This window comes from Dendrobates tinctorius, unplaced genomic scaffold (assembly GCF_039654945.1).
Source record: "Dendrobates tinctorius isolate UK_male_01 unplaced genomic scaffold, ASM3965494v1 ptg000022l, whole genome shotgun sequence".
Lineage (NCBI taxonomy): Eukaryota > Metazoa > Chordata > Amphibia > Anura > Dendrobatidae > Dendrobates > Dendrobates tinctorius.
This window is the reverse complement of record NW_027361690.1, coordinates 70,444,538-70,466,687: the sequence shown is the minus strand read 5'-3', so window position 1 is coordinate 70,466,687 and position 22,150 is coordinate 70,444,538. Positions and strand designations below refer to the sequence as shown.

The window sequence follows — 22,150 nt, the reverse complement described above, 5'->3', positions numbered from 1 at the left end:
AAGATGAAAACACTAACACAGACAGAAAAATAGACTGAGCAAAGACGGGGCCCAAACTAACTAGATAGAAAAGGACAGGAAGGCTGCTGTCTGCAATCCGTGAAAAACCCTATGAAAATAAGAGCCAACAAACTGACAGTGAAAAAGGCCCTGAAGACGCTAGGCTTCAAAAAAGCTATGTTAGTACTCAGGAATATTCTGAAGACAGAGCTACAGGCAAAAGGAGATTCAGCTCACCCCAGCAGGGAATGGCAGAATACAGAAAAGCAAGGAAAACAACAATCAAACACAAAAGCTAACAGGCAAAGCAGAGAACTTAGCTTTAGAGGAGCAGGAATCAGACTGGTGTCCTAGAGGTCCACAGAGAAATCACCCGCAGAGCAGAAGGGCGTCGGCAGCCTTATATCCAGTCCGTGACTCCACTCAGCCAGTCATCCTCATTAGGCTCAGGTGCCTGATAATCAGGCTCATTACCTTCCTTTACCAGAATAGGGAGTTCACCAGACCTCAGTGACGAAGGGGAAAATGAACTCACAACAGAGACCCAAGAATTATCCTCCTGACCATAACCCTTCCATTTGACCAAATACTGGAGTCTCCGTCTAACCAAATGAGAATCCAATATTTTCTCTACCTCATATTCCACATTGCCTTTGACTAACACAGGGTCAGGAGATGCTGCCATTGGAACCACTGGCTCAACAAACCTCTTCAACAGAGATTTGTGAAATGCGTTATGGATCTTGAACGTAACTGGAAGAGCCAATCGAAACGAAACAGGATTAAGAATTTCCAAAATCTTATAAGGACCAATACATTTTGGCTTAAATTTAGGAGACGCAACCTTCATAGGAATATTCTTAGATGACAACCAAACCATATCACCCACTTTAAACCGGGGACCAATTGTCCTATGCCGTTTGGAAAATCGCTGGGCCTTTTCCTGAGAGAGTGACAACTTATCCACCACTTGGTCCCATATCTGCTGCATTCTCTTAACCACAGTCTCCACACCTGGGCAGGACGAAGATTCCACTTGCCCTGAAGAGAATCGAGGATGAAACTCAAAATTATAGAAAAAGGGTGACAGCAAAGTGGCATAACTAGCTCTATTATTTAAAGCAAATTCGGCCAAGGGCAAAAATGAAACCCAATCATCCTGATCGGCAGAAATAAAACATCTCAAATACGACTCCAAAGTCTGGTTTGTTCTCTCCGTCTGCCCATTGGTCTGAGGGTGAAACGCAGAGGAGAAGGACAACTGAATTCCCAGCTTGGAACAAAAAGTCCTCCAAAATCTAGAAACAAACTGAACTCATCTGTCAGACACAATGTTCTCAGGAATCCCATGCAAGCGAACCACCTGTTGCAAAAACAAGGGCACCAACTCTGAGGAAGATGGCAACTTTGGGAGTGGTACAAAATGGACCATCTTCGAAAGTCTATCACAAATCACCCAGATAACAGTCATTCTCTGAGAGACAGGAAGATCAGAAGTAAAATCCATTGAGATATGGGTCCATGGCCTCTTGGGCACCGGCAAGGGCATCAGCAACCCACTAGAACGAGAACAGGGTTTAGACCGAGAACAAGTCCCACAGGATTGCACAAAATTCCTGAAGTCACGAGATAAGGCAGGCCACCAAAAGGACTGACTCACCAAATCTCTGGTACCAAAAATACCTGGATGACCAGCCAATGCGGAGCAATGAATTTCAGACATCACTCTCTTTCTCCATTGGTCAGGAACATACAATTTTCCCATAGGGCAACGCTCAGGTTTATCCTCCGGAAATTCCTCCAAGGCGCGTCTCAAATCGGGCGAAATGGCATAAAGAACTACCCCCTCACCTAGGATAGTAGTAGGCTCAGTCACATTAAGAGAATCGGCAAAGAAACTCCTAGAAAGGGCGTCTGCCTTAACATTCTTAGTGCTCGGAAGAAAAGAGACCACAAAATGAAAACGCGTGAAAAACAAGGCCCATCTAGTCTGTCTAGGATTCAAGCGTTTGGCCGACTCCAGATAAATCAAATTCTTGTGATCGGTGAGGACCACAACTTGATGTCTAGCTCCCTCCAACCAATGTCTCCACTCCTCAAATGCCCACTTCATGGCCAACAAATCTCAATTCCCCACGTTTAGATGGGGAGAACTTTCGAGAAAAGAAGGCACAGGGATTCATCTTAGAAGTCACAGGGTCTTTTTGGGACAAAACAGCTCCTGCACCAATCTCAGAAGCATCTACCTCCACCTGAAATGGAAGTGAGACATCAGGTTGCTGTAAAACTGGAGCTGAAGTAAATCTCTGCTTAAGCTCCTGAAATGCTGAGATAGCCTCAGGAGACCAATTCAGCACATCAGCGCCCTTTTTGGTCAGATTAGTCAGTGGTTTGACAATACCAGAAAAATTACCTATAAATTTACGATAGAAATTAGCAAAACCCAAAACTTCTGGAGGGCCTTCAAAGAAGTAGGCTGAACCCAATCATAAATGGCCTGTACCTTGGCCGGGTCCATTTCAATAGTCGATGGAGATAAGATAAATCCCAAAAATGAAATCCTCTGTACACCAAAGAGGCATTTCAATCCCTTAACAAACAGGGAATTCTCCCTCAAAATCCGGAACACAGTCCGGATGTGTTCCACATGAGAATCCCAATTACTAGAAAAGATCAAAATATCATCCAGATAGATGATCAAAAACTTATCCACGAAGTCACGGAAAATATCTTTCATAAAGGACTGGAAGGTAGAAGGGGCATTAGTGAGCCCAAAAGGCATCACCAGGTACTCAAAATGTCCCTCCGGAGTATTAAACGCCGTCTTCCATTCATCCCCATGCTTGATGCGAATAAGATTATATGCCCCCCTGAGGTCAAGCATAGTAAACTAGCAGGCATTCTTAACTCTGGAGAATAAATCAGACATCAGAGGTAACGGGTACTGATATTTAACCGTCATCTTGTTAAGGGAACGATAATCAATACACGGTCTTAATGAACCATCATTCTTGGCCACAAAAAAACCCCCAGCACCTAAAGGTGACGAGGATGGTCTAATATGACCCTTCTTCAATGACTCCTTAATATAGGATCGCATAGCATCATGTTCGGGTACTGATAAGTTGAAAAGCCGACCCTTGGGAAATTTACACCCAGGCATCAACTCAATTGCACATTCATAACTCCTATGAGGAGGCAAAGACGCAGACTTGCTCTAACTAAATACATCAGAAAAATCGGCTAGATAATCAGGAATATCATGAGACTGAGGAGAGGTGGAGAAAACAGGAGCGTCCCTAAGAACACACTGACAACCCCAACTCACCACAGACCCAGATTTCCAATCCAAAACCGGATTATGAGTTTGCAACCAAGGAAAACCCAGAACAATAGTATCATGCAAATTATGCAGCACCAAAAATTTACAATTTTCTTGGTGGTCTGGGGCAACCCGCATCGTCACCTGGGTCCAAAACTGAGGTTTATTCTCCGCCAAAGGAGTAGCATCAATACCCCTCAAAGGAATAGGCGTCCGCAGAGACGTCATGGAAAAACCACAATGTTTAGCAAAGTCCAAATCCATCAGATTCAATGCTGCTCCTGAATCCACAAAAGCCTTCGTGGAAAACGTGGATAAGGAGCAGATCAGAGTAATTGCCAAAAGAAACTTAGGTTGTATACTGCCCACAGCAAATGTGTGTGCAAAACGTTTCTCTCGTTTTGGACAGTCAGAAATAGTATGAGAGACGTCGCCACAGAAAAAACACAGCTTATTACGCCTTCTAAACTCCTGACATTGCGCCCTAGACAAAACTCTATCACATTGCATAGGTTCAGACATTTGTCCAAAAGGTGGCAGCGCCTCTCGTGTAGTTTTGCGTTCACGTAAACGCCGATCAATTTGAATGGCTAATGACATAGAATCGTCAAGACCAGAGGGAACAGGAAATCCCACCATAGTATCTTTTACGGTTTTTGACAAACCCTTCTGAAAGAGAGCTGCCAAGGCACTATCATTCCATGCAGTAAGGACCGCCCACTTTTGGAATTTTTGACAGTATAACTCTGCAAAATCCTGACCATGGTTCAATGCCAATAAGGCTTTCTCAGCTTGATCAATAGCATTAGGTTCATCATACAACAACCCCAAGGCTTGAAAAAATGCATCCACATTAGTCAGAATAGGATCTTCAGGTGTCAAAGAAAACGCCCAATCCTGGGGATCGCCGCGCAGCAAAGAGATGACAATTTTAACCTGCTGTGCAGAGCTCCCCGATGAATTAGGCTTCAAGGCAAGAAATAATTTACAATTAAAATTAAAATTCAAAAATTTAGACCGATCCCCAAAAAACACATCAGGAGTAGGGATCTTTGGTGAGCGAGAGAGATGGAAATTCCCCACACGTCAGCAGTGAGCTGCTCCACACGATCAGACAATTGCTTAATCTCCATTAAGAAAAAAAAATCCTCCTACGGCCCCAGAGAAAAAGAGGAAAAAATATACATATAAAAAAAAAATTCTGACGCTTTTTTTTTTCTTACAATTCTTTCCTGCTTTTGAGTACCCTAGAATCTGCGGTGTGGCTGGTGATTCTGTTATGAATGGGTCACCGAGGAGAAAAAAGACAAAACAAGCTAAGCCACAGAAAACCAGAGAAGTTGGTAACTATGCAGATTGCAGATCCCTGATCTTACCACACAACTAGCAGTAGCCGTGGAGCGTGCCTACGATGTTCCTAGATGCCTCGTCACGGCCGGAGGACTACATAAGCCTAAAGCAAGAAAAGGGAAAACTATGTGCGCCAGAGCAGACCCCAAAGGAATAGATAGCCCCCACACATGCATTGACGGTGAAACAAGATGAAGGCACAAACACAGGCAATGAAATAGGCTGAGCAAATGATGGGGCCCAAACTAACTAGACAGGAAAGGAAAGGCAAGTCACTGTCTGCAACCTGCAAAAAACCCTACAAAAATAATGTCCAACACTTCTGATAGCAAAATTAACCTTGAAGTCACTAGACTTCTCCCACTTTATCAGCACTCTGGAATATTCTGAGACAGAGCAAAAAGAGACCGAACTAGTAAGGGATACAAAGCCAATTGGCAAAATACTGATAAATAAGAGTGGAAATTCAGCTCAGCCCCCAGCCGGGGCTGGCAGACCTCACAAAAAACTGAATAGACCAACAAAATCAAGTGTGAACATTAGCAGAAAAACTTAGCTTTAGATGACTGGAACAGAGCTGAAAACCAAGAGCTGACAAGCCAGAAGGAATCACCAGCAACTGAATAGGGCGTCGGCTGTCTTAAATCCAATCTGAGAATCCTGAGATCCAATAGTCATCCTCATTCTCAGGTGGCAGATCTCCACCGATCAAACCAGCCGCACCACCTCCCGAACCAGAGAATGAACTCACAACAGACATTGTTATGTGTGAGAGGGGCTTAACTTAAAGAAAGCTGTTTGCATCCCCTGCTGGTTCTTCTGTGCTATTACAATTGTTAGTAAAGACAAACTTATTCTCTTGAACTATTGTAGTTTCCCATTTGTGAAGCCCCATTTTCTGTAGCAGGTCGGGATGCGAAAAATGACTACCTCACCCCTGAGGCTACCGCCCCAAGCCTCCTTACATTTGGCATAGTCGGCAGAATGCGAGTTCATGAAGAAAGTGGAGTGAGGAAAACCCGTGAAGCGGATAGGGGAGCTCTGGACTACATGTGGCCCACGATGTTGGCCAGAAGGATGGACTCCAAGATGGCCACAGTGGTGGTGAATAGAAGGACCAATTGTCATGGGCATAGATGATGCCCGAGAGCACAAAAAGGTGTCCAGCCCACATGGGTGTTGGCACGATGAAAGATGTGCCTTGCAGCCAGGATCCAGCCAGGAATGAGATGTGCATAAACGATCAGGGCACAGTGCAGCATGAGGCACAGCCTATCAGGTGGAAGATGGTGAATGCAGGTGACGTGACTGAAAGCAGAGCTAGTGTGGGATGCAGTGGTCACTTCAGAAAGATAGCCTCTGGAAGGGAGAGGTGAAAGAAAAAATATGTTGTGTAAGTCTAAACCAGAGCCATTCTGCTGTGAACGAGTGGAGGCAAGCGCTGTACTGGAAGATGTGATCCAGATTGAGACCTTCAGTGTCGTGGTGGTGTCGAAGGCTCAGAAGGCGGTGGGACAAGGACGCGGAGGAAAGATGCGGTCTGTGAGGGGAAGAAGGAAGTTGAGGTTTCCAAGGTCCATGAGGGGTAAGCTGAAGTCCAAGAAGCCCACATGTTTGGAAAGATAACAGAGACCTGGGAGATCCTAGGTGGTTGAAGGCAGTCAAGTTCTAGGAGGAGGACCCCCATTTCCTTTAATCCCAATGGTGATGGTTTGAAAAACCGGCTCTGCTAGCCCATCTGTACCTGGAACCGCCTCCATCCCAGAAAACCTGGTCCCCCAGTCCCAAGTTGCTCTTTACTGGGGTTGTGCCACGGTGGGCCCGGCTTGAACCCTTACCTACACAGGGAGAAGGCAGAGGGAAGCAGTGCAAGATACTGAAATTCTGCTTAGGCCACAACAAGGCCATCAAGGAACACAAGAGAACAGTTGTCACAAGAGCGGTGCGAGGGCCACATGTGGTAGAATTTGAAGAGCAGTGCTCTGCTGGCACTGTTTTAAACTTTGACATTGTCCAAGGATTTGGATTTATGGGAAGTTTCCACAGTAACAACAACACACACTGAAACTGGACCTCCTTTTTTCTGTACTGGGCCGAGGCGTAGAAAATTAGTTCCTTGCCCGCAGCTACCTCCCTGAACCCCGTTAGATATTTAGAAACTATATGGTTCTCTTTTTTTTTTTAATGGAATCTATTCTTTCATGGAAAAGCTTTGATCAAGTCTGAGCAGCAAAATAAAATACAGATTGTGCATGTAAAGCCATTTCTAGTTAATTGCTGTTCAGTAATGTCAAGTCTCTGCATGGTCCAGCAATGACTGAAGGACTCTCATGAGTCTTGCAGGGTCAGATAAGGGGTAACCCATGTAGAGATTGGGCCCCCAATAATCTAAATAAAACTTTGAGATCTGAGCGATCAATGTAAGTTTTAACCCAAATTGTTTAGTTTAGCTTGGAATTAACCTTTAAACTAGGGCTTTCTTGATGATGTATATACAGTATTTATTTTAGAATTGAGGTTATGCATATTTCCATACATTTCACGGTTTGCTTAAAATGGCTTCACTCTCAGTGCAAATTTTACTCTTGGCAACTGTCATTTGCTCAACCATCTTATTTGATTGAAATTACCTCTGAGAGCAATGGGCATTTAATATGTGTCTACAAAGCAATATTGGGAACATCTGTTGAAATTTCATGATTGTGCACATTGCTAATTAGCAATCAGCCAGGATGCCCCAGAGTTTTTATAGAAACAGTAGTCCAGAATATAAAATACTATATCACAGCAATCAAAACGTGAGCCGTCACAAATCACATAAAATGAATGATAGTATGCTGTGACTGTATGCAGTTTACTTTAGAAGAGGAACATACCCTGCAGTGCACTGAACCACACAGAGTCATTTAATACTTTCATAGTGTACTTGGAACATGATTCATACAGTAAACAAAATCATCAGACTTCATGTCTGTAAAATGTGGGAATGGCAGCCGATTATTCATGTAAGTCATTTATGGCAGCATATTCCATAAGGTAGAAATGGTCAATGTTTCAACAGGCCATGCAAGGTATGATTATAGAGGAAAAGTGGAGTGGTAGCTTGAAAGCTTGGCAAGGGAAAATTGTCAAAAGTGGAACTGTTCAGGGATTGAAGGAAATTTTCATTATTTTTTGTGCTGCGGACCTGAATTGTAAAATTAAAATTATGCACAGTATGTTGGTGATGTATCAATAAATATTTTATTATTTTTACTATTATTATCTTCTCTTTTATTATTATTAGTCTCTTCCTATTCAATGACGTAGTATTACATCAAGTGGAGGATGCAGACCTGTGGAACAGGATAAGGAGCTGTTAATGCTCCACTTAGGGCAGCTGATTCTTTGTATACCAGCCGCAATTGGAGTTAATCCGATTGCTGCTGTTTAACTACTTAAATGACACTATAACTCAATTTGTGCAATCGTGGGTGGGGCTTCCATTTGGGTGCCCATCATCTTTTTCCCCATGATCTGGTTGTTGGCTGCTGATTTTTTGCCGTGTCTTCCCGGGGCCCAATAAAATAATAAAAATGTAAAAAATATTCATAAAAATTCAACCATCCCAATTTTTCCTATATAAAATCAAGAAAAATAAAAAGCATATTCAATACTGCGACATTAATAAATGTCCAATCTATCAAGATTAGAGATGAGCGAATTTGTTCGGCTTTTGTCCCCGAATCTGATTTTGACATAGTCGAGCAATTTTCATGCCGAATGTATGTCTTACGATTGGTTCTGAACATATTTGGAAATTTCTGCTCCCATTGACTCTAATGACGTTTGGCTGTCTTCAATGAATATTGCAAAAACAATATTCGATTCCGATCGTATTCAGAACCAAATCCGAACAAATTCGATTATGTCTAATCAAGATATAAAACAAATTTGAACGCCAAATTTGCAATAAAAGTGATCAAATTATTATTTGTGCCCCATAATGATACTGATCTACAACTGCAGCCCACACTCATAATAAAATATGTCCTCAGATGCAGAGACAGAAAAATACAAAGATATGGGTCTTGGAAAATTAAATGTTAGAATTTTGTTTAACACTAACATAATAAAAATATCTATATAAGTTAAGCTTGGTACTGACGTAATTGTACTGACTTAACCCTGTAAAAGAGAAATTCAAAAAGATCATTGGCGGAATTGCATATTTTTCACCATTTCAACTAAATTGGCATGTATTCCCATTTTTCAGTGCATTCTATGCTTTCATTCAGAGGACTAAAACACGTTCTTCAAAAAAACAAGCCTTCATATGTCTATGTTGATGGAAAAATAAAAAGTTATGGCTCTTGGAAGATGGGTAGGAAAAAACAAAACTTAAAAAAAAGAAACTGGCTGCATTCTTAAGGGGTTAATACAGGTTATTCTACAGAAATCTGTTGAGGACATTAACATCACATACCCCACGCAGAATGTCCAGTGATGCCTATATGTATAGGCTCTTGTACCTTATAGATCATATCGATATTTTAATAGCAATGATATTTGCATTTTTGATGGTTTCTACATTTTACTTGTTTAGATGTCATGTTTTGCACTTTAACTTCGATTAATTTTAAGAAAAAAGATTAAGAATGTAAAAAAATATATAAAGAAAGTAACCTTAGAGTTTCTCTCCAAGCAAAATAACTCTGCATATTCTTTTTTGGGGTGAATTTTGACCCTGCCATACAAGAGTATAAAAAGACCGATATTCATGCTGATTTTGGGAAGAGAATCCTGCTTAAAGGAGGTGTTAATTAAACATTAATACCTTAAACTATTACCAATATTTACCTGGATATAAAAGTTACTCACATTTTTTCCTTCTCAGGAAGACAGAAGGGACATAACTGCAACTGCTGAGAACAGGTTGTAATTATCTCTTCCGTCTCAACCTTTCCTAATATTGACTTTTGGCAAATGATCCGTTTAATTTCCATTTTTTTTAAACATTCCCTCAATACATAGCTGTTAGCCATGTGTGATTTTTTTGGTGTGGTTGCATTGGGCACATACTTAGCTTCCTACTGTTATGAATTATTTTACATCAGTCATCGACAACTCACCGTTCTTAATCACCAGTGCACCTCACCCACAGGAAATAAGAACATCGCCTTTTTCTTCATCGCGGCCAGCAATGTATTGAAGCATATCTAGGTACAGCTGCAGTGCTGGAATGAGTAATGAAAATTGTTAACCAGCTAAGTCACCCAGACCCACATATGAGTTTGACCACTTGTAAATCTGGCAGTATGCCACAAGACTACTCAGAAATATTACAATTTAATCAGTTTCCGGCCAACAAATATGAGTTTTATATAGTTCATTTGTACTCAGCCAAACCTGGGAGCTGTAGAACTTTGCTCAAAGTGAGAACAGTCTGAGGTTAGTGCCATAAAGATTCCTTCATGCTAATTACACGCTCCACATCAAATTCAAGCACTGTATATTATAGTGGCAAAATTCCACCTGCATCTCCCGAACTCTAAGCCAAGTACCTAAACAGCATACATTGCTTCCTCATTGAATCACATGTCTATACCAACAGACCGTTCCACCCACTGCCATCCATTCACACCGACAAGACAACCCAAGTACTAAGTGATAGAAGGCAGATTAATCCTGTTCAGGTTAATTCAACAAAGTGTCTCGTTATTTCACAATCTTCTTTAAATACAGATCAAAACCTGAGATTTTCCAGACATTACATTTGTAGAATACTATAATATGAGGGACTTTGTAAACAAGACGTCTTTTTCAGGCAGATTCCACCACAGAAACTGACTGAAAAAGCTGTAAAAATATTCAAAAGAGAGAAATAGATTTTAGTGTAAAAACCATTTGATGTATTTATGTTTAACCTCGAGGTTTCTAAAAATGGAAAGGGGTTAAATGTCCATTCTTCTGGCATGTCAATAAGAATGCTCAAAAAATGCCTGGATGCTTCTTGGAGGGTTTTGCCATAATTTTTGCTTTAAAGTATGCTTGTGGTTTCTTCATTATTCAATAGGATGAAAACAACAACCTGAAAACAGTAAAACAAGAGTTTTCTGAAACATCTTCTGCTTGGAAAACTCTTTTAAAGGTGTCCTGTACATACAGTATAGCGAAAAATAGAATAAATCTGAACTTTTGCATTAATTGTCAAAAGTCAGCCATTATGTAACCTGCAGATGAGATTATCCAGCCCCTGCCAGCTCCCATTATAAACTCATGGCCATCATGATGATCAAAAGGTTTGCAGTGGTCAGCAATACTGCTTTTGTAAGTCCATAACTTATAGGAAAGGACAAAAATTCTATTGTACTGTAGAAAAGTAACCTCTGTACCAAAGACTACAGAGTTTTCCTTCTTTTTGGTGCTGAGGTTCCTTCTCTATGATATTTCGATATTCAGATATCTGGATATTTTCAGAATTGGGGATCACTCTACCATGCTGTGACTCCATGGCTTCTACTGATCAAAAACAAGCTCAAATTATTGCCTTAATTACCATTATTGGTAACAGGGTGACTAAACATAAAAATGGTGGAAAATCCTCAACGCTTCCTTTTACTAAAGGAAATGCCAAAGGGCCTACAACTTTTTTTTCTTCATTTACCCACTTACTACATTTGTTTGTGACTCACTCTCACAAAGAGTATAGATGCAGGAAAGGCCTTATCTAAATTTCATTTATATTACAAAGGGTCTGATTCATCAACACTTTTACACCACAATGATGGCATAAAAAGCTATGTAAATTGCACATTTTTGGCGCAATGACTTTTGGCATTCTCACGCCATTTTGGGGTGGGAGAGAGGTGTGGCTCATAAATTTAATGACAAGCACCGATGTTTATTACGCCACAAATCTTAATCCAGTCACTAAATGTGGAGGCGCAAGTCATTTTTCAGAGACTCCTGATCCATTAAGAGGTGTGCAACTCTTAATGAATCAGGAGCTTCTTTCTCCAATGCACCCTCTTATCAACATTTGCGTGAGAACTAATGGTCTTGATGAATTGTGGTCATGGTCTTTACAGCTGGTTCCGGAAGGTTCCATTGCCAGTTTCATACCATTATCTGGCTTTAGATATTGTTGGCCATATGTTTTCTTGGAACGTCCTGAATAGACAAAACAATCGACCTTGTTGCCATTGCATATTTTGCATTCTCAGTATGACGTACAGCAAAACGTATCCTTCAATACCATAATACCATTTATTAGAATAACTATTATGATTTACTACTAGATGGAGGCCCGATACTATCGTATCGGGAGGGTGGTAATGTCACAATGAGCACAGGCTTTGCAGCGTTGAGAATCTGTCCCCCATGTGCTCACCCACCTATCCACTATCTATTTCCCCATGTGCTGACTTTTCCCGTCTGTGCTCTCTTCATTGACCTGTCTACCCGATGTGCTATCCCCCTTGTCTGCTGTCTCTCTCCTTCCTGTGCTGTGTTCTCCCCTCATGTGCTACCCGTTTGAGCTGTCTCCCCCTGTGCTCTGTCTTTCTCACCCCTGTGTCTGACCATGTACAGAACATACCACAGCTCCTGGGCAGGGGAGGAAGCAAAATACAATACTGACATTACAGCAGGGGATCACAGAGGATACATTTTGTGTGGTAAAATATTGTTTAAAAACAGTCAGTGAAATATTTTACCTCACAAAATCAATCCTCTGTGATCCCTTGCTGTAATGTCAGTATTGTCTTTTGCTTCCTCCCCTGCCCAGGAGATGTGGTATTCTCCAAACAGGGTCAAACACAAACAATTTTTAAAATTAACTTTCGTTCGTGGGAAAACCCCTTTAGCCCCTTCATGACCAAGCCTATTTTGACCTTAATGACAAGGCCATTTTTTGCAATTCTGACCAGTGTCCTTTTATGAGGTAATAACTCTGGAACGCTTCAACGCATCCTAGCAATTCTGAGAATGTTTTTTATTGACATATTGGGCTTCATGTTAGTGGTAAATTTAGGTCGATAATTTTTGCGTTTATTTGTGAAAAAATCAGAAATTTGGCGAAAATTTACATCAGCACAATTTTGGAAACAATTTTTTTTGTTAGGAAGTTATAAGGGTTAAAAGTTGACCAGCGATTTCTCACTTTTACAACAAAATTTACAAAACCATTTTTTTTAGTGACCACCTCACATTTGAAGTTATTTTGAGGGGTCTATATGGTAGAAAATACCCAAAAGTGAAACAATTCTAAAAACTGCACCCCTCAAGGTAGTCAAAACCACATTCAAGAAGTTTATTAACCCTTCAGGTGCTTCACAGGAACTAAAGCAACGTGGAAGGAAAAAATGGACATTTTAATTTTCCCAACAAAAATGTTCTTTTAGCACCAATTTTTTCATTTTCACATGGGTAACAGGTCAAAATAGATCCTAAAATTTGTTGGGCAATTTCTCCTGAGTACACTGATACCTCATATGTGGTCATAAACCACTGTTTGGGTGCATGGCAGGGCTCAGAAGAGAATTAGCGCCATTTGACTTTTTGAATGGAAAATATGCTGGAATATTTAGCGGTTGCCATGTCGCGTTTGGAGAGTCCCTGTGTGCTTAAACATTGGAGCTCCCCCACAAGTGACCCCATTTTGGAAAGTAGACCCTCCAAGGAACTTATGTAGGTGCATAGTGAGCACTTTGAACCCCCAGGTGCTTCACAAATTGATCCGTAAAAAAAAATTACTTTTGTTTTCACAAAAAATTTCTTTTATGTGCCCACGCTAGCGTTTTTAAACGCTCAGGAAAAGGATACCCTTTCCCAGAAAACGCGCATCTTTTTCCGCGCGTTTCTTGCGCGTTTTTGACGTGTTTTTGATGCGTTTTTTGACACGCGATTTCTGGGAACATTGGGGATGGCTAAAAACGCTAAGCAATGCGGAAATTAATGAGCATGCTGCGTTTTTAGCCGCTAAGCGATTCCTGAGCGGTTAAAAACGCATGCATTGGCACAAAAAGCCAAAAACGCATGCTAATTAATTTGATGCATCTTTTAAGCATTTCTGCAGCGTCTGATCCAGCACAAACGCTGCGGAAACGCTTAACAAAATGCATCGTTGGCACACAGCCTAAGCCTCAGTTTTTTCATTTTCACATGGGCAACAGGATAAAATGGATCCTAAAATTTGTTGGGCAATTTCTCCTGAGTACACCGATACCTCATATGTGGTCATAAACCACTGTTTGGGCACACGGCAGGGTTCGGAAGGGAAGGCGCGCCATTTGACTTTTTGAATGGAAAATTAGCTCCAATTGTTAGCGGACACCATGTCGTGTTTGGAGAGCCCCTGTGTGCCTAAACATTGGAGCTCCCCCACAAGTGACCCCATTTTGGAAACTAGACCCTCCAAAGAACTTAACTAGATGTGTAGTGAGCACTTTGAACCCCCAAGTGCTTCACATAAATTTATAACACAGAGCAGTGAAAATAAAAAATATTTTTTTTTCCTCAAAAATGATTTTTTAGCCCGCTATTTTTTATTTTCACAAGGCTAACAGAAGAAATTGGACCACAAAAGTTGTTGTGCAATTTGTCCTGAGTACACCAATACCCCACATGTGGGGGGGAACCACTGTTTGGGTGCATGGGAGAGCTCAGAAGGGAAGGAGCGCCATTTTGGAATGCCGACTTGATGGAATGGTCTGTGGGCGTCATGTTCTGCTTGCAGAGCCCTGATGTTCCTAAACACTGGAAACACCCCAGAAGTGACCCCGTTTTGGAAACTTGACCCCTCAAGGAGCTTATCTAGATGTGTAGTGAGCACTCTGAACCCCCACGTGGTTCACAGAAGTTTATAAACGCAGTCATGAAAATAAAAAATCATTTTTTTTCCTCAAAAATCATTTTTTAGCCCGCTATTTTTCCAAGGATAACAGGATAAATTGGACCCCAAAAGTTGTTGTCCAGTTTTTCCTGATTACGCTGGTACCCCATATGTGGTCATAAATCACTGCTTGGGTGCACGGCAGGGCTCATAAGGGAAGGAGCGCCATTTGACTTTTTGAATGGAAAATTAGCTCCAATCGTTAGCGGACACCATGTTGTGTTTGGAGAGCCCCTGTGTGCCTAAACTTTGGAGCCCCCCCACAAATGTCCCCATTTTGGAAACTAGACCCCCTAAGGAACTTATCTAGATGCATAGTGAGCACTTTGAACCCCCAGGTACTTCACAGAAGTTTATAACGCAGAGCCGTGACAATAAAAATATTTTCCTCAAAAAATGATTTTTTAGCCCTCTATTTTATATTTTCACAATGTCACAATGGTAACAGGAGAAATTGGACACCAAAAGTTGTTTTCCAGTTTGTCCTGAGTACGCTGGTACCTCATATGTGGGGGGATCACTGTTTGGGCACACGTCGTGGCTCGGAAGGGAAGTAGTGACTAGAGTTGAGCGACTTTTGGTTTTTTAGGGTCGAGTTTCGTTTCGTGAAACCCGACTTTTCCAAAATTTGGGTCGAGCAAGATCGGCCGATTATAGGGAAAAGTCGGGGTCGTCCCGAAACACGAAACCCAATGTAAGTCAATGGGGAATAAAAGTCGGCAGTGAGAGGAGGACAGGAAACACACCTACAGTGCCCATTTGAATGCCAAAAGCATCAATTCTTATTACTTAAGCTTGTCAACCTTAATTTACTTCATAATACTAGTTACTCACTGAAAAATGGGGGTTATTTGGCTAAAGTTGTGGGGGGGTAGGGCTGGCTCCAGATTTTCATGTGCCCTGGGTGAAAGAGCGCCCCTTTAACACATACCACAACTCATGATGCTCCGATACGGCAGAGAAATAGCGGTATAGTACAATGAAAAATACTTCACTTTTTACATCTCATGACGAGGCCCATCTATTTCTCCATACAGAATCATTGGTCCCATATAATGTTTGAAACAGTATATGATGAGCTCCACATAATGCTACAGTATATGTTGGTCCCCATGGATGAAGCTCCACTGTCTTATGGGCCCAAATAATGCTCCAAACATAATGGGCCCCATTTCTAATGCTCTAGTGTATAATGGGCCCTGTAAATGCTGCTCCAGTGTCTGATGTCCACCTTTGGAATGTTCCAGTGTATGGTGGGCCCCATCTATCATTCTCCAGAGTATAGTGCTCCCCAAAAATTGCTGTCCCAACATTGAAAACAATCAAATAAGTCTCCTCGCTAGGGAATCCCTGTACTAGTCTGGACTCCTCGTCGTCCCCATCTTCCATCTCACTGCACAGTATTTCAACCTTGCAAGTGCTGTGATCCTGAGCAAGCAGGGGGGGGCCACTTGTTGGTGACGGCACTGGCACAGGGCCCCTGATAGTACGGTGGTGTGTCTGATGGCGGGTGGGCCGAACCTGCACTTTCATCTGTTGCTTCCTCTTTGTCAACGTGTAAGATGGAACTGTATATGGGAAGAGTAACCTGAGTTTCATCAGGGTCAGATTCAGGCCGGGTAGCGTGCGAGGGGAATGTAGTGGTCTGGGTCAATGTACCAGCAGATTCATCGAGCAGTGGCTGGGCATCAGTGCACTTGTGTCGCCCCCAGGAGTACGGTCGCCACAGTGGCATTACCTTCCTCCTAGGGAGTGTGATGTCATGCTTGGGAGCAACGAAGGATCTCTCTAGCAGGTTAACTGATTGGGCGGCGTTATTCCCACGAGTCATGACCCTCCAAACAGCGTTCATGAAGGCAAAGTGTTTGTTTTACGTGGGCAGTATGGTTGCAAAGCTGAACCTTAAAGGAATGTCCAGAAGGGCACCACCAGGAGTGGAGCCTACGGTTAAATTCGACTCCACCTGGGAAACCTCAACCATGCCAGCTACAGAAAAGATGCACACATTGCAAGCTTAATTCCGTTAATGAACGAGACTCCGTCATGCCCCGCGGTCCGAGTCCGGCTTACTAGAGGGACACGTGAGGCTCTGGCACATGAGATTGGCCAATAACTGGTGTGTCATGCCCTTACATGTCCGTGGCTGCATGTGCGCTACACTGAAAAGGCCAGCGTTTGTCGCTTATAGGTGCAGATAACCCGCTGAACAACGGTAGTGATGGGGATCTGTGATTACAATTATTACCCGCGAACGATGATTTCCCAGTAAGTGCAGGTCAACCGCAGTTCCGGAATTAGGCCTAACCGTCATTCCTGAAAAAATGAAAAACTTACGTGTGCAAACCACAGGTGCTGTAGCTTGCTTAACAGCTCGCCAGCCGTTCTCACGCCCAGTATGGATTACACGTGATTGCACAAAGGTGAGAAAGGGTACCGTATCCCCGGATAACATGTATGGATAGCGTACACATTCAAAATATATGTCTATACATCAGGAGGCAGGCACAGACGGTGCTAGGCCCAGTATGGATTGCACGTGATTGCACAAAGGTTAGAAAGGGTACCGTATCCCCGGATAACATGTATGGATATCATACACATTCAAAATATATGTCTATACATCAGGAGGCAGGCACAGACGGTGCTAGGCCCAGTATGGATTGCACGTGATTGCACAAAGGTTAGAAAGGGTACCGTATCCCCGGATAACATGTATGGATAGCGTACACATTCAAAATATATGTCTATACATCAGGAGGCAGGCACAGACGGTGCTAGGCCCAGTATGGATTGCACGTGATTGCACAAAGGTTAGAAAGGGTAACGTATCCCCGGATAACATGTATGGATATCGTACACATTCAAAATATATGTCTATACATCAGGAGGCAGGCACAGACGGTGCTAGGCCCAGTATGGATTGCACGTGATTGCACAAAGGTTAGAAAGGGTACCGTATCCCCGGATAACATGTATGGATAGCGTACACATTCAAAATATATGTCTATACATCAGGAGGCAGGCACAGATGGTGCTAGGCCCAGTATGGATTGCACGTGATTGCACAAAGGTTAGAAAGGGTATCGTATCCCCGGATAACATGTATGGATAGCGTACACATTCAAAATATATGTCTATACATCAGGAGGCAGGCTCAGACGGTGTTAGGCCCAGTATGGATTGCACGTGATTGCACAAAGGTTAGAAAGGGTACCGTATCCCCGGATAACATGTATGGATAGCGTACACATTCAAAATATATGTCTATACATCAGGAGGCAGGCTCAGACGGTGTCAGGCACAGTATGGATTTGACGGCCCAGACTACACAGCGGAGGAGCAGGGAGAGGTAAAGATTGCAAATGCTGGGGCCCTGCCCAAGCAAGGGGGGGCCCACTTGTGGGCGTCGGTACTGGCACTGGGCCCCTCATAGTACGGCGGTGTGTCTGACAGCGGGTGTGCACCACCACCGTCAGAGACACTTGATTGCACTATGAGGGACCCTGTGCCAGTGCCCGCGCCCAAGAGTCGGCCTACCCACCTGTCCAGGGCAACGGCACTCGCACGGTGTCGTGCGCTAGGTGGTGACCCCGGCCATGGGGGGGAGGCAGCACAGTTAGGGAGTTTTAAAAAGTGGCATATGTTGATGTTGGACATTCAGCTGATGCAAAAGGTGAAATAGGTCAAGTCCCAGGAAGAGGTGGACCAAAGCAAGCCATTTTTCTGTCACCCTATGTGTCATCAGGGGAAGGTGGGACAAAATCCTTGGAAACCCATGCGTGGTTCATTTTAATGAAGGTTAGATCATCCACATTTTGGGTTGACAGACGGGTCCTTTTTTCTGTCAGGATTGATCAAGCTGCACTGAAGACTCTTTCCGATAGCACACTTGCAGCTGGGCAAGCGAGCTCCTGTAAGGCATATTGTGCCAATTCAGGCCAGGTGTCCAGTTTAGCGGCCCAATAGTCAAAGGGGAATGACCTGTGTGGTAGAACATCGATATGGGAGGAAAAGTAGTTTGTAACCATAGTTTACAACTGCTGTCTCCTGTCACTTTCCATCGATGCAGTATTACCAGTTGTGTGAGCGGTACTTGAAAAATCAGTCCACAACATTGTCATGAAACCCCTGTCTCCAACGCCACTTCTGCTCTGTGCACCACGAACACCTCTGCCAAGCTGCCCCCGGCCCATACGGCTCGTGTGAGAACCATCACCGCTGCTGTGTGCTGGGAATGCCTCAAGCAACCGATTTACCAGAGTTGCTTGTTTATTAGCCAATATTAGGTCAAGGTTGTCCTGTGGCATGATGTTTTGTAATTTGCCTTTATAGCGTGGATCCAGGGTGCTGGCCAACCAGTAGTCGTCATCGTTCATCATTTTGGCAATGCGGGGGTCCCTTTTTAGGATCTGCAAGGCATAATCTGACATGTGGGCCAATGTTCCCGGTGTCAATGATGCACTGCGAGTGCTGGGTGGAGGAGCACTTTCTGGAAAATCCACATCCCTCCAGTCACGCACAAACCCTGTACCAGACCTTGGCACGCCAACATTTTCACTTGCCCCACGAGATGCATCCTCCTCCCCTAAGTAATCATCCCCATCATCCTCCTCCTCCTCTTCTTCCTCCACCTCGTCCAGGAGAGGTCCCTGAGCAGACAATGGCTGAATGTCATCAAGGATTCCCTCCTCCTCTTCCTCCTCATCAACATTGGCTGCAGAAGCCTGCTCCTTAAGGTGCGTCAAAGTTTGCATGAGCAGACGCATAAGTGGGATGCTCATGCTTAGGATGGCGTCGTCTGCGCTTACCAGCCGTGTGCATTCCTCAAAACACTGAAGGACTTTACAGAGGTCTTTCAGCTTCGACCACTGCACACCTGTCAACTCCATGTCTGCTCTCAAAGTGCCTGGCCGTGAATCCTCCCACAAATGCATTATGGCCTGCCTCTGCTCGCACAGCCGCTCCACCATGTGCAGGGTGGAGTTCCACCTTGTTGCAATGTCGATAATGAGGCGGTGGTTGGGAAGGTGGAGCAATCGCTGCAGCTTCTGCATACGAACGGAGTGTAAAGGCGACCGGCGGATGTGCGCGCACAGTCTTCGCACTTTCTGGAGCAGGGCTGTTAACTCCGGATAATTTTTGAGGAAGCACTGCACCACCAGGTTCAAGGTGTGAGCCAAGCAAGGTATGTGGCTGAGTTTTGAAAGGGCTATGGCTGCCACAAAATTACGGCCGTTATCACTAACTACCTTGCCTGCCTCAAGATGTACACTGCCCAGCCATGACTCAGGTTGTCGCTTCAAGTACTCGGCCAGCACCTCGGCGGTGTGTCTGTCGCCCAAACACATCATCTGCAACACAGCCTGCTGATGCTTTCCACTAGCTGCTCGATAGGGGGACACCTCGTGTGCAACAGTGGCAGCTGCAGAAGGAGTGCTCGTACAACTGCGCTCTGTGGACGAGCTTTCGCTTCTGGAGGAGGAGGAGGAAGAGGGTCGAACGCCTACAGCCAACTGTTTCCTATACCGTGGGCTAGGCAGCACTGTCCCACCACCGCTGTCCCCTGTGGAATCTGCATCCACCACATTAACCCAGTGCGCAGTGAGGGACACGTAACGGCCCTGGCCATGCCGACTGGACCATGCATCAGTTGTGAGGTGCACCTTTCCGCTCACTGACTGCTTGAGTGCATGGACAATGCGGTCTTTCACATGATGGTGGAGGGCTGGGATGGCTTTGCGAGAGAAGAAGTGGCGACTGGGTAGGTCATAGCGTGGTACTGCATAGGCCATGAGTTCGCGGAAAGCTGCGCTTTCCACCAACGGAAAGGGCATCATCTCAAACGAGATTAGTTTGGCAATGTGGGTGTTCAAACCCAGTGTACGCGGATGAGAGACTGAGTACTTTCTTGACCTACTCATAGTGTCTGGGAGGGTGAGCTGGACTTGAGAGCTGCATATGGTGGAAGTAGCGGTGGACAGGGCGGACTGAGAGAGGGTTGATGATGGTGATGGAGTTGGTGTTCTTTCTGATGGCCTAGAATCAGTCTTTCATTGATATAACAGTGGGATTCCCTGACTGCTGTGGCCTTGCAACGACACCTCAACATTTGCTGCTGTGCTAACCGGTGGGCTTACAGTGGGGGAAACAATGTAGCGTTGCTGACTACCTTCGTTGTGATCAGTTGCACATGAGCTTTGGTGTTGTGTCCACGCTTGCAAGTGCATGGTGGTTAAATGTCTAAGCATGCAACTGGTATTCAAATTTTTCAGAATTTTCCCTCGGCTAAAGGTCTTTGCGCACTTCTTACAGATAACCTTGGCCTGATCATGAGGATTTTGTTCAAGAAAGTGCCACACTGCACTCTTCCTACTTTGGCAGACATTTTGCGGCCTAGCACGCTGTGATCTTTTGACACTCTGGACAAGCTGTCCAGCAACTCTTTTGATTTTTGGAACCTGTCTTTGGAGTGCTCCAGGCCTGCCAGATAACAGCTGATGCGATGTCGATGTCTGCTGTGGATGCTCCTCATCTGAGCTATTGGAAGCAGCACCCTCTTCCCCCAATGGATGCCAATCTGGGTCAACAACTGGGTCATCCATCACCTCCTCTTCAATGTCATGTGCACCTTCCTCTGTGTCACCGTGTATGGTGGTATAGTGTGCGGGAAGGGGCACCTGAGTCTCATCAGGGTCAGAATCTGGCTCTGTACACTGCGAGGACAATGTAGTGCTCTGAGTGAATGTACCAGCAGAATCATCCATCAGCAGATGTGCATCAGTGCACTCCATGTCAGATTCATCTTGACCTGGGTAATTCACCATTTCACTTGATAATCCAGGCATGGTATGTGAAAACAGCTCCATGGAGTAATCAGTAGTATGGCCTGCGTCATCCTTCAATCTTGGTTGGGGTGAAGGACACAAGGAAAGGTGTGGTTCATGAACATGAGCCTCCAATGACGACTCAGTGCTTTTACTTTTTACAACTGAAGAAGAGGAGGCGATAGAGCTGGAGGCTGAGTCAGCAATGTAAGACAAAACTTTTTCCTGATGCTCTGGCTTTAAAAGCGGTTTGCCAACTCCTAGAAAACTAAGCCTTCGAAGCCTTATGGAGCCAGACGATGACGCAGGCTCAACACCTCCTGCATTCGGTCCTATTTTGCTCTTGCCACTACCATCAGATCCACCACCAACACCATCATTACCAGCTGCCAACCCCCGCCCAATTCCACGGCCTCTTCCACCAGACTTCCTCATTTTTTGTAGAAATGTAGACAAAATCCAACAAACTATATAGTAATGTAAAACAAGGTACAAGGTGTCTATAGGACAGGGGAGATTTTGAATTTCTGCACACACTAGTGGACACTGGACACTTTTGGATTGTGTGAGGCCCACTGATATCTGAGCACGATGTCACAGGCTCGATGGCACAGCTGTGACAAAAGTGACTAGAGGATAAGTGAGATTTTGAATTTCTGCAGACACTTGTGGACACTGGACACTTTTGGATTGTGTGAGGCCCACTGATATCTGAGCACTATGTCACAGGCTCGATGGCACAGCTGTGACAAAAGTGACTAGAGGATAAGGGAGATTTTG

At 44.0% G+C, this 22,150-nt stretch overlaps 1 long non-coding RNA gene across 1 annotated transcript in view; it reads right to left on the bottom strand.

Annotated features, from left to right (window-relative positions):
• Positions 1–22,150, bottom strand: part of LOC141083974 (uncharacterized) — a 47,420-nt gene that overhangs the window by 15,169 nt on the left and 10,101 nt on the right. The window contains exon 2 of the long non-coding RNA XR_012230879.1: positions 9,784–9,888. This is a non-coding gene — a long non-coding RNA (uncharacterized lncRNA). The remainder of the gene's footprint in view (positions 1–9,783; positions 9,889–22,150) is intronic.